A 13,173-nucleotide genomic window follows, 5' to 3' on the forward strand; every position below is an offset into this window, starting at 1 on the left:
TAAGTTTTATTATGGAGTGTCTTCATTTTCATTCATCTCAGAGTGTTTTCTAATTTATGATGTCTTCTCTGACTCATTGGTTATTTTCCTTATCTTTTTAATGTGAATTTGTAGGGAGATTAGGCACATGTGTGTGGTGATGGATTGTAATTAGTCTTTGGGTGATGAACATGATGTAACCTACACAGAAATTGAAATATAATGACGTACACCTGAAACTTATATAATATTATAAACCAATGTTACCACAATAAAAAATAAAAATAAATTAATTAAAAAAGAATTTGTATGGAGAACCCCTCTATTTTTCTTTATCCATCTACCTAGGACTTCATCAATTTTGTTAATCTTTCAAACAAACAAGTTTTGGCTCTGTTAATTTGCTCTATGTTTATTTTTTGCCTTTGGTGGATTTCTCCCAAAATGTGGATCACTTCATGAATTTGTGTGTCATCCTTGTGCAGGGGCTATGCTGATCTTCTTTGTATTGTTCCAATTTTAATAAATGTGCTGCAGAAGGGAGCACTGTTTATTTTCTATTTGATTAATTTTTGCTCTTTTCTTTACTATTTCCTTCCTTTTGCTTACTTTGGGTTGATCATGGTGTTCTTCTTCTAGCTTCTAAAGATGAAAACTTGCATCACTGATTTTAGGTTTTTCTTTCTCTCTCTCTCTCTCTCTCATAATATAAGCATTAAAAACTATACATTTTCCTCTAAGCATTGCTTTAGCTGCATCCCACAACTTTTGATATATTGTATTTTCATTATTATCCAATTCAAAATCCTTTCTAATTTCCCCCGTAATTCCTTCTTTGAAGCATGGATTATTTAGAAATGTGTTGTTTAATTTCCAAATATGTTTTCCTAGGTATGTTACTGTTACTGGTTTTAATTTAATTCCATTGTGGTCAAAGGACGTATTCTTTAACATTTAAATTTTTTGAAATATATTGAGCCATTGGCTAAGCATATGTTGTATCTCAGTGGCCATATTATGTTCTTTTGGAAAAAAATGTGTATTCTGTGTTTGTCAGATATAGTGTTCTATAAGTCCTTACTAATTTTTATCTATTTATTCTATCAATTACTGAGAGAGCTGTATTAGAGTCTCCAGCTATGATTGTGGATTTGTCTATTTCTCCCTTTAATTCTGGCAGTTTTTGTTTCATGTATCTTTAAGCTCTATTATTAGATGCATACATATTTATAATTGTTATGTCTTCCTTACGAATTATTATGAACTGTCCCCCTCCTTATATTTATATAACATGTCTTTTCCCATCCATTTATTTTGAGCCTATCTGTGTCTTTATATTTAAAATGCATCTTTTGTAGACAGCATATGGTGGGGTATTATTCTTTTATCCAGTCTGACAATCTCTGCTTTTTAATTGGAGTTTTAGTCCTGTGCTAAAAGAGTTAACATAGCAGACCTGAAACCTAGCCTTAGAAAGGCCTACTTGCAACTTTGACCTTGTCTGGCATCTGGGAATTTGGCTCTTGGAGTGTTCCCAGTCAACAGTGAACTGATAAGGTTGATTCACTGTGCCCAAAACATTTGTAAAAACAATATGGTTTATGCTCAACACCTGCTTCTTTCTGGGAGTCTGGAATTTTGGTATGTGTTAGGCAGAGGGTGCCTACCTGGCCAGCCTCCAATAAAAATCTTAGGCACTGAGTCTCTACTGGGCTTCCCTGGGCAGGACCACACAGACGTGTTGCTGCATTGTTATGGCTGGAGGAAAAGTGCGATTCCTCATTGGAGGGAGAGAGCACAAGGAAGCCTACATGTAGATTTCTCTAGACTCCACCTGAGTATTTTTTCCTTATAATCCAGCTGTGCATTTTTAATACATCAGTGTTATAGATCTTAGCCATGTGTACAACTATATGCTGAGTCCTGAATCCTTCTAGTGAATCTCTGGATGTAGAGATGGTCTTGGAGCCCTGACACAAGTCCATTAACATTTAATGTAGTCACTAATATAATTGGGTTTAGGTCTACTATTTTATTTGGCTTCTGTTTGTCCTATCCTTTAGTTTGTTTTGGTTTTGTTTTATGTTCTCATATTCCTACTTTCCTGTCTTCTTTTGAGTTAATTGCATATTTATTTTAGAATTTATTTTTAATTTATCTATTGGCTCTTTTGCTATATCTCTTCACATTACCTTTTTAGCGGTTACTCTAAGGAATGCAACATACATCATTAACATTTCCCAGTCTACAGAGAGGTAATGTTGTAGCATTTGATGTAAACTCTAAGAACCTCGTGACCATATAGATCTCATTCTTTGTGTTAGAGCTACCATATGTATTACATCTACATATGTAATAAGCCCCACACTAAAATGTTTCCAGTCTTGCTGTAAGCAGTCACATACATTTTTAATAAATTAAAAGAAAAAAGACTGTCTTTCATCTTTAGCCACATACGTACCATTCTTGATGTTCTTCATTCCTTCCTAAAGATCCAGGTCTATGGTCCAACCAATAAGCACCCATCAGCCTTCATATCTGAATGGGAGTCTCCTCTCACATCCACTAACTCAGCTAAGTTGTTGACATTGCTTTTGGGCTGGCATGTAGGGTGGTGATCACTACCTCCATCTTATGGGTGGAAAAACTGAGGCCCAGGGAGAGTTAATGACTTGCTTGCTCAGCTAGTTAGCAGCAGAGCTGGAATCAGAATCTAGGTCTATCAACTTTCTATCCAGTATCTTCCCATGTCGCTCAAAGATTGCAAAATAGTCAGAATCACTCATGCTGCATAGACAGCTTCCCCTATTGGAGTTGTCATTTTCTGAGAGACTGTGTCCATGAGGAGATCATTCCTTGTAAGGGCAGAAACCAGGATGAGCAAAGTGGGCTTTCTTGTGTACCTTGTCTCCCTAGCGAGATTATAAGCCTCCTGAGGGCAGAGGTGGTTCAAGGGCACAGTAGGAGGATTGGTGTTGAGACTCCTCTCCCCTCCCCTCCCATTGTCAGTCTTGGTGCTTCCCACCTCCCCCAGGGGCTCCTTTAGACCTCACCTCCCCCAGCCTCCCAAAACTCATTGGGTAACTAACTACCCAGCTCACCCTGGACTTTCTTTATGGCCTGAGCCACTGAGCAAATGAGCAGGAGCTAATTCCCAGGGGTCTTGGGTGATGAGACATCACTATCATTCCATCGCTCATTTCTGCTCAATGCTTTGCAGTTTGCAAAGTGCCTGTGACTCTCTCTCATTTGAGCCTCCCAATAACTCTAGAAGGTGGGACAATCAAGCACCATTGGTGCCAGTGGATGGAGGAGGAACTGCAGGCCAAGTCCACACCCTCCTAAAGGGCAGAGTCAGGGCTCCAGCTCCAGGGAGCCCTCCAGTGCACAGGGCTTCCCTGCCACACACTGTCTCTTGGGGCCCTGGAAGTATCTCAACTATTCCAACCAATCCCATAAGTTTTGGGGTCAAGTAAATGGGAGGAGTGTGTCTGACTCCAGACCCAGACCTTCAATATCCTCGGGCAGCCCAGTGAAGGAGCCAGGTTCTGTGGCTCCAGCCCCACGTTTTTCTGTCTTAGAGAAGAAATCCAGCTGTGCCAGTGCTTCAGGAAGGAAGCCCTTTCACTTCTCCTTTTAGTGGGGTCCTCAGCCCCCAGATTTTATGGATCAGCAGAATCTGATCCTTCCTTGGCTTTCAGGCAGGACAAGAAAACCGGCTGTTTAGAGTTACCCGTCCCCTTCTGCCCTGGGACTCTTTGTTTTCCTAAAGCTTGGCCTCCTCAGCTGTGGCCCATCAGAAGGACCCTTGTGCACATGCTCAGAGGCCTTCCCTCCTCCTGCACCCACCTGCTTTCAGTGAGCCTCTGGTTAGTAAATATCTTCCAACCTCCCTCTCAACACCATCCTTTTCCTTCCTTGCATCTCCCAGAACTTAAGGACCATGACCCCCGCTAAGTCCTTATCCTGGGCTCCAACCAGTGGTATGCCAAAGCCGGTTCCCATCAACCTGGGAGAGCTGACTGTAGCCTCTCTTCCCAACTCCACTTTCAGCGACATCAGGTTGAAAGCTTGAAATCAGCCACATTAGAAGTATTTACGGGGGCCAGCTCCATGGCTGAGCGGTTAAGTTTGCGTGCTCCGCTGCGGCGGCCCAGGGTTCGGATCCTGGGCGGGAACATGGCACCGCTCGTCAGGCCACGTTGAGGTGGCGTCCCACATCCCACAACTAGAAGGACGTGCAACTGAGATATACAACTGTGTATGGGGGCCGGGGGTGGTTTGGGGAGATAAAGCAGAAAAAAAAAAAAAAAAAAAAGATTGGCAATAGTTGTTAGCCCAGGTGCCAATCTTTGGAAAAAAACAAGGAAGATTGGCAACAGTTGTTAGCCCAGGTGCCAATCTTCTAAAAAAAAAAAAGAAGTATTTACATCACGGAAATCAGCAAATGCTACAAATCAGAGCTTTCCTCACGGAGCCAGTTGTTAAACATTTACCAGCACGTCACTGGCCCCATCTTACCTGTCTGTTGACCAAGACCTGCCAAGGTGTTTGCTGATAATCACTGGTGTTTGTTTCAGCCTCTTCCACATGGACTTCCTGAGTTCCCTCCCCAGCAGGTCACCTTGGCTCCAGGGGAGAGAGCCAGCCAGGTGGCGGCAGTTGGAAGTCAGCCCAACATGCCTGGAACTGACAAGGACAAGAGGATATGGGCAGAGCATAGACAGTTTCTACAACAAACTGATACACACACACACACACACACACACTCCTGGTTTACTTTAATACTTGTGGGTTTACTTTAACGTGTATTGGAAAAAATACAGCCAGTACACTAAGTCTGTGACTTCACGGATATTTTTGAGTGAAGTCAATTTTTAAAAAACGATTAAGTGTCTAATAGATTGGGTGGTGGGAAGAAATGGTAAAAATTATGGAGACAATGAAAGAATGGATGAAATTTGGTTGCTGGTGAATGGGGAACTAGTGAAGAATTTTAGGCACGGGAGTGACCAGGGCTGGTTTGCATTCATGCATCTATGTACAGAACAGATTGGAAGGAGGCAAATTGGAAGGCAGTGGAATGGGGTTGAAAAGGAACAGATGGGTCTGGGAGTTGTTAAATAGGTAGAGTCAACAAAACTAGAGACATTATTAGATATGAGGATGGGGACAATGGTGCTTTCTCTGAACGGTAAGGAAGGATACACTAGTTGCATTTGGGGCAGGACACATGAGGTACCGTGTGCTATTCCTGCCCCTGCCCCTAACCTCTCAACCTTACCTCTTTCCGTCACCTTCTGGAAATCATCCACACCCTGCTGCTCACCAGGCTTCCCCCTGCCCATGCTCTTCCCCTTGGCCTGGAATGTCCTTGACCCCTTGTCTCCCTGGAGCTCCTGGCCATCCTTCTCTGAAGCTTCCCTGATCCCCCACACAGAGCTTGTCTTCCTTTGCGCTCCTAGAGCACTTTGGACCTGGCAGTTGCCTGTCACTAGCAGTGACTACCCCTCGTTAACATTTATTGCAGGCCAGGCACCATGCCCAGAACATTAGGTACAGGGGTTCACTCTCTGCTCATCATACCCCTGGGAAGCAGAGAGTTTCATCCCCATTTCACAGGTGACAAAACCGAGGCTGATACAGCCAGGATCTGAACCCAGGCCTAATTGCCTCTAAAGCCCATGATCTTAATCCCTCTTCTCCTCATGCCACGTCTTGCTATATTGGAACTATTTGTTTATGTGTTTATCTCTCTGGTGGATTCTGAGCTCTAATGGCATTGAGTCTGAAATGGGTCCTTCCCTGGATCCCAGAACCCCAGGCCTGGATAGAACTCCCTCATCTGAAGCTTCCATTTCCTACTCGGAGCTCTGCCAAGGGGTGCTTGCATGCCCCCTTTGGTGGGGATCTCACCATCATCCAAGGTGATCAGATCTGCGTCTAGATGAGTTCGCCTACTGCAGATGTCTTCCTCCCTTGAACTTTACCTCCTGACCTCCACTTATGTTCCCCGTGGGCCTCCAACATCTAGGCAATCTAAGAATGACACTGAGACATACAAGGGGATCCCCAGGCCCCTTTGGGCTACAGCTGTCCCTGTTTGCCACCCAGCCTGGGCCAGCTGGTTAATAGTGCCCTCAAGTTCAGCCACTATCTGTGCCTTCCTGTTCCTGTAACAGTGAACTCTGGGAAGCCTTCCCATCAGACCAAAGAGCCAGGGGCTTTATAGCTGCTGCCTGTCCCGCCCTGCCCACCCAGGGCCATGCTCCTTCCAGGACCGGGCTTAGGCTATGTCGGGGAGAAGTCCATCCTGACAATGGACTCACTGTGCTCTCCTGACAAGGACGGCCGCCCACCCCCTGCATCTGCCTCTGTCAAGATCTGCCTGTTGCCATGAAGCCAACTTCTCACAGGTCCTTGTGAACCTTGGGCTCCTGAATTTCCAAGCCAAGTAAAAGTGAGATGTGCAGGAGGCTCCCTTCCCTGCCCGGGAGGCCCCTCCTCTCCTCCCGTTCTCCCTGCCACCCAGATCTGATCAGTGAGGGGAAACATTTCTGCACTTGGTGCTGAGGCTGTCACTTTGTCATCTCCAGGTAAGTGGTCCCCAGGACCACTCCCTGCTCCCAGTCTTCGGGGACTGTGTGTATGTGTTTGGTAGCGATGGGGGAGGGTACCACAGGTGACAGTGACACCCCAGGCCTGCCCTCCTGAGTCCCCTGTGTTCAGCTCAACACCCATCTTCCTCCTGGCACCTTCCTGCTGTCTCCCTCTCTTCCAAACCCAGACACCTTGTCCATCTTCAGCCACCTTCAGTTAGGAGGCTGGAGCAGGAATCCAGGAAGGAGCTGATGAAGCCTGAGTGGAGGTGGTGGCAGTGAGAGTTGACAGGAAGGGATGGATTTGGGAGCTACTGAGGAAGGGGACTCAGTGTGTTGGAATCGGCACCACGCAACAGAGTGGGTCTGCCTGGCACCATGGCAAGGGCACCAGAAAAATGTAGGACCAGCCCTGCTGCATCATGGCTGTGGGGTCTTGAGCAAGTCATTTAACCTCTATGACCTTGATTTTTCTCACCTGCGGAACGGGGATAAGAAGAGGATCAGGTAAGAGTTCAGAGGAGCCAAGGAGTGTATTAAGGGAACGGCTGAAGGGATGCTGGTCTGGTCTGTCGGTGATTCGTCAAGTCGTACGAGGCAGGCCTGGGATGAAGTCCCTGGCTGAGACTCAAGATCCTCTGCCGTCCTGGGAGGTGGGCTTTCATAGCCCCATCTTGTAGCAAATGGGCCAGGCTTCAGAGAAGTTGAATACCTGGCCTGGGGCCACCAAAAGAGCAAGTAGGGGCAGGGCTCAAACCCAGAACACCAGTGCCATGGTGCTATGCTGTCAGTGTCTGGGGCTTGGGCTGGGTGGGGGCATTTAGACCTATGCAATCCCTCTGCACCTCCGGTCCCCATTTGCAAATGTTGGGATAGGTGAGACTCCCTAAGGGCCTTCTGGCTTTAATAATTTATTGGATGTCTGGAACTCTTCCTAAAGCCTCGCGTGCCACATACTAGAAAGCTCTGTTAGAACTCCCAGTACTCTGAACCCAACAGCCCCAAATAGTTTTCACCCAGACCTGCTTCCCCTGGTGGATTCTTCTCTTCCATGAATGGCCCCACCCCTACACATGCACCCAAGTTTGAAACCTGAGTGTTAGTCTGGTCACCTCCTTCTCCTTCCTCAACTAACAGGGCACCACATCCTGGCGAGTCCACTTCCCGAGCAGTTCTCAAATCCATCCCTTTTTTTCTACCCCACTGCCACCACCTCCCCCTCCTGGATCCCTACCACAGCCTTCACAACAGTCCCTTTGCTCTGGTTACCTGCAGCCAGAGAGATTTCTGTAAAACTCCAGACCTGATCAATTCACCCCCTCCTCCTTGACTTCTTACCTGTGGCCTCCAGGGCCTGGAACACTCCTCTCTACCAGGTCAGCCTGCCTATCTCTACCTCGATCAGCCTTACTTAGCTCAGGAGGCGCCTCTTCCAGGAAATTTTCTCTGACCTCCTGCTCTCCAGTGTGGCCAGGTATACGTCCTCCATTTGGGCACCTACCACCTGTACCATAATTGCTTTGTCTCTTACGGCTCAGTATGAGTTGCCCAAGGGGAGCACCTGGGTATAGTTTCCTTTGCTATACCTGGGTTGAGCAGGGCACCTGGCGGACAGCAGTGTTCAGTGAGTGGATGGATGGATGGATGGACGGATGACTAGTTTGATTAAGTTTTATTAGTGGGTTTATGTGAGGGATTTGTTATCCCTACCAAGAAATGCATTTACAGTTCAGCAAAGGGGGCATTATTTAGAGGGTAATTGTCAATTATCTGTATCAGACTAGAAGGGCAAGAAGGGAGAAATTTTTCAACTCCTTGCAACACATCCACTTCATCTATCTGGGAAGGATTTTGAAACTGCTATCATCACCCAGTCCAAGGTCCCAAGAAAAGGACAACCCCAATATTGTTGGTCCTATCTTCCAAGTCATTTTCCTTCTTCTTGAAAGTCCATTCAAGAGCCAGCAGAGCCAGACCACCTCAAAGTCCAATTTTAGGGGCCCAGAAAGGCCCCATGTTCTGAATCCAGATTTGCTTCTCCGCTGTCGAATGCCTGAAATGGGTTTAATTCCTCCAGCTTAAGGCCGATTCCTGCTAGATGGTGAAGGCTTGTAGGTGCACTGTGCCTGAAGTTTACTAAAAGCTCCATATCCAGAATTTTGAATGTCCACCCTCCCCCACTCCTCGATTTCATAGATGAGGAAATCGAAGCTTGGGAGAAGTGAGTGACTCACTCAAGTTCATACAGCTAGTGTTTTGCAGGTCTGGGAATAGAACATTGCAATATACCATCACTTCTCCTCTCATGACCCTCAATTCAGTTTCAAACCTTACTAGGAAGACTCACGTGGTTTTTAAAAAATTTGTCTCCCAGGTTTCTCCACTATCAAGTTACTAATTTTCTCTCTGTAATTTGTAGGGAGATGCTCTGAGACTATGTCAATATCCCGTTTCTCATCGCAGTTTCGCCCACTAGTTTTCACATCCCTGCATGGTTTTCTAGCTCCATCATTTCTTCTCTGTTTATTAGTTGGCATTCTACCATAGGGTAGAGCTTTCTCTTCTCCTGCTAGTCTGCTCTGGCCGCCATAACAAAGTACCACAGACTAGGGGGCTTAAACAACAGAAATTTACTTTCTCACAGTTCTAGAGGCTAAGAGTTCGAGGTCAAGGTGTCAGCAGGGTCAGTTCCTTCCAAGGGTGGTGAGGGAAGAATCCGATCCAGGCCTCTCTCCTTGGTTTGTAAGAGTCTATCTTCTCCCTGTGTGTCTTCTCATTGTCTTCCTTATGTGGATATCTGTCTCTGTGTCCAAAGTTCCCTTTTCTACAAGGACACCAGTTATATCGGGTTAGGGTGCACCCTAATGACCTCATTTTAACCTGAGTATCTCTGTGAAGACCGTATCTCCAAATAAGGTCACATTCTAAGGTACTGGGGTTAGGACTCCGAAATTAATTTTTTTGAGGGGATCACAATTCAACCCAAAACACATTTATTTATTGGCTTATGGATTCTTACTTCATTCACTCCATCACTGTCACTATTACTGGTCAAACTATCTCAGATTTGGCCAGTGTGAGCTCCTACTAGCTGATTCCTGTGTCATTTTGACACATCCCCATGATTCTTTGAGCACTTTCTTGCTTTCTGGCACAAAAAGACATCCAGGTTCTACTTTCTCCTCCCCGGGACTAGAATCATCCATTTCTTGAAGGAGGAATGTTTTTGCTCGGTATGCTTGTTGCTGCTGGCGTGTCCTTGCTTCTAGATGATGATATCTCTGATTGTCTGCTCCTCTGCTTCCAATCCCGCATGCTTGGGTTCATTCTCTCCTTCCCCTTTTGCATATTTTCAATGCCCTTCTCCAAGAGCGAGAGACCTGGCTCCTGTCGCCCTCATTTGCAAAGGCCTAGGAAACCAGAAGCTCTTATTGTATATTCTCATCAGTCACGTATGTATAGAGTGAATGCCTTTTATCGCCTTCCTATTGAGTAGCAGGTTTTGATATGAGAAGAGACAGAGGGAATATAGAGGCACTGGGGTCTGAGGAGGGCCATGAGGGAAGAAAAAGAGAGAGAAAGGGGCCCTGAAGCTTCAGCTCTCCAAGGACTCTGCCATGGGACCCACTGAAGGAAGGTTCCTTTTCTGTCTGCTTGCCAGGGAGAGTGCCCAGAGTAGGGGAGAGCTAGGGGAAAACCCACTGCTCTCCACCTGCTGGTGCCCTTTCAGGTTCCAGTCTATTAAAGCAGACTGTGGGTAAAAGTCAGGCCACGTGAGGGAAGCAGGTGAGGTCTTTGAGACTGGACGTGGCCTTAATAAAGTCATTAAGCCGCCCCCCATTTGAACATTTTGCAAGTGTCCTCAGCTTCTTCTCTCTCTTTCTTTTTTTATTTAACCTTTAATTGAGATGAAATCCACATAATATAAAATTCATTATTTTAACCCCTTTAAAGTGTACAGTTGAGTGGTTTATTTACAATTTGTACAACCCGCACTACAGTCTGGTTCTAGAACATTTCCATCACCCCAAAAAGAAACTCCGTACCCCCATCCCCCTCCTATGCTCAGTCCCAGGCAGCCACTAATCATGATGCCAAGAAATGTTGATGCAAATAATCCATAATCAACCTATACTCAAAAGTGGCGTGAGTTAATTATATGAACCAGGTCTGAGGACTATATATAGCCCAGGGGCTTCCTTCCCCAAGGAAGAAAGGGAACCAAAGAAGTGGGGTGTGCAGAGTGGTTGTATACCATCTTGGGACAAAGAGCCTACAGTGCATATGACAGGAGTGTCTCTTTTACAATGGTCACGGGACACTTTTGTTGGCACAGCAGGTCAGTGGTCACAAGGTGTGCACAGCAGGTGGGTAAGTAATCCTTAGTTTCCAGAAGACACTTATCCTTAAAGAAATGCTGACATGGGGGGAAGCTACATGCCATCTGTAAGGGCATCATTCTTGTCTTTGGAATATTGAAAGTGTTTAAAGCAGATGCATCTCAATGCATTCTCAACAGGCCACATCAGACCTCTCTAGAAAGACAAAGTCAGGCTGAATTAGTTTTAAACCAAATGGTTTCCTCATATACTCCAATATATCCTATTGTTTCTCATTTATTCATCATTTTTCCCCTTTTGATCAATAACCTTTTGATAGGAAGCATTGATGATCAAAACATTGTCCCTTGATGGCAGGGTGGTTGCTGCCTGCCCTGGGTCCATCACGTCCCTCAGTCTTGGCTTTCATCTTATTGATCTGCCCAGTTATCTGCACTGGGGGAATAGTTGGATATAGTGGACAAGCATAGAGATATATATTAACAGAGGGAGCATTTCATAGGTTTTTCAATTAATTTTAGGTTTTTGCACAAACAATGTACATGTGCTTTTATGTGACTCCTTATGCTTACATTGTTTACAATTATATAACAGGTACAGTAACAAGGATGACAACTCAATATTTAAAAAGATTAGTTTTAAAGTGAGTTCTTAGGCATACTCTTTATCAGAAAAGGAAATTTGTCCAGGGTTGTAAGATTGGTCAATCACCTCAAGTCGCTGAGCAAGCATTACTCCCGCCTACATGCCAGTCTTACAACACTGAGTAAAGAAAATAGCAATTAGTTTGAATATTGACTAATAGAAGAATTCCAAGGAGTGATAGAAACAGGAATTGCAATCCAGATTCAAAAAAAGGGAACCAATGCCTGAAGGGGAGCCAAACAAAAAAATCGAGACTGGGTGTAGGATCACTTAAGGCATTCACCTGTTTTTTCATGTGCTTTGGCAGAGATGACACATTGGAAGATTCATCAGGTATAAAAACACAGCATTTAGTTTGAATGATTGCACATGTACCACCTTGGGCTGCTGTTAGAATATCTAAGCCCATTCTATTTTGAGCAAGCTTTCTGGTCCATTCTCCTTCTCTTCTCCCTCTGGGATACCTATAATTCTCATGTTGCATTTCCTAATTGAGTGAGATATTTCTCAGAAAGTTTCTTCATTTCTTTTTAGTCTTAGTTCTCTCTCCTCCTTTATCTGACACATTTCTATATTCCTGTCCTCTGGACTGCTAATTCAGTCCTCCATAGTATCAGCTCTACTGTTCAGGGAGTCCATATCCTTCTTATCTCATCCACTGTGTTTTTCATCTCCAACATTTCTGATTGGTCCTTCTTTATAGTTTTAAGCTTTTGTGAAGTAGCTCCTGAACTTGTTGAATTGTCTATCTGTATTCTCTTTTAACCCTTTGAGTTTTCTAATGATAGCTATTTTGAATTCTTTGTCATTTAGGTTATAGATTTCTATGTCTTCAAGATTGATTTCTGGGTACTTGTCATTTTCCTTCTGTTTTGGAGATTTAATATATTTTTTCATATTGCTTAATGGCATGGATTTGTGCCTCCGCATAGAGATAGAATTTGGTTGCAGCTTCCACTTGCTGCCACTGGAGCCTTGGGGGCAGGAGCTGTGTAATCTGCACCCACCAAGATCTGCATCAGCTGTTCCTGTCTGAGCCTGGTCCACTCCTTGGGATGGCAGCAGCCCTGTGGGGTCTCCCACCAACTGTGGGAACAATCACATGGGGGCTCCAGGTTGCTTCCACCTGCTCCCACAGACCTTCACAGAGATGCACTTCCCCCTTAGGGACCACAGCAGTGTTATGGGCTTTTGAGGTGGATGGGAACTTGTTCTCCTGGACTCACAGCTCTGCTGCTGTCTGGTCCTGGGTTGTACCAGCTGTTGTGCTTGGTGGGTGGGGCCTCCCCACTGGGTCTGAGCTAGCACTACTCCCTGGGACTGTCGTGGGGTTGTGGACTCTCCCACTGGTTGAGAGAGTGATCACACAGGGGCTCAGAGCTGCTGCCACCTGCTCCCACAGTCCTGCCAGTCATACTGCCCCATTGGGGTTGCTGTGATACTGTGGACATTTCTGGTAGCCAGGCACTTTCGCCTAGGCCACAGATACACTGCCATCTGCTCCCAGGGAGCACCAGCCTTTGTGCTTGATGGGTGGGGCCTCCTTACTGGGACTGAGCTGAGTCTCTCCCTGGGGCAGTGGTGGGACCGTGAGTTTTCCCACTGGACCA

General features: G+C 45.5%; 1 non-coding gene across 1 annotated transcript; it reads right to left on the minus strand.

Annotated features, from left to right (window-relative positions):
- Positions 1-419: 419 nt before the first annotated feature.
- On the minus strand, positions 420-526 carry LOC124243115 (U6 spliceosomal RNA). Its single transcript, XR_006889612.1, has one exon. It is a non-coding gene; the product is annotated as a U6 spliceosomal RNA (small nuclear RNA).
- Between the last annotated feature and the right edge of the window lie 12,647 nt (positions 527-13,173).

This window comes from Equus quagga, chromosome 7 (assembly GCF_021613505.1).
Source record: "Equus quagga isolate Etosha38 chromosome 7, UCLA_HA_Equagga_1.0, whole genome shotgun sequence".
NCBI lineage: Eukaryota > Metazoa > Chordata > Mammalia > Perissodactyla > Equidae > Equus > Equus quagga.